This window comes from Convolutriloba macropyga, chromosome 7 (genome assembly GCF_964194025.1).
Source record: "Convolutriloba macropyga chromosome 7, txConMacr16.3, whole genome shotgun sequence".
Lineage (NCBI taxonomy): Eukaryota > Metazoa > Xenacoelomorpha > Acoela > Convolutidae > Convolutriloba > Convolutriloba macropyga.
The window spans coordinates 23,921,630-23,922,010 of NC_134474.1; positions in this window are offsets into that span (position 1 = coordinate 23,921,630).

Here is a 381-nt window from a genome sequence, read left to right on the forward strand (position 1 = left end):
AACATATATACATATATATGTGTCTTCAAAGGGTCAATTATACATCATTTTTTTCCTCTTAATGTACAAGTCTCGGAGAAAAATGTTTAAAGGAAAAGTTGTTCCATTCTTGAACACTAACACAGAACTGCTTTAGAATACATCACTTTTGCTCACATAACATATAAATGAGTCATTAAAGGTCATTTGTACATCATTTTTTTCCTCTTATTGTTCATGTCCTGGAGAAAAGTTTCTTAACAAAACGTTGTTCAATTAGTGAAAAGCAACACGAAACTGCTTTAGAATACATCACTTTTGCTCACATTACATATAAATGAGTCATTAAAGGTCAATTGTACATCATTTTTCCCCACATAATGTACGAGGTTTGGAGAAAAG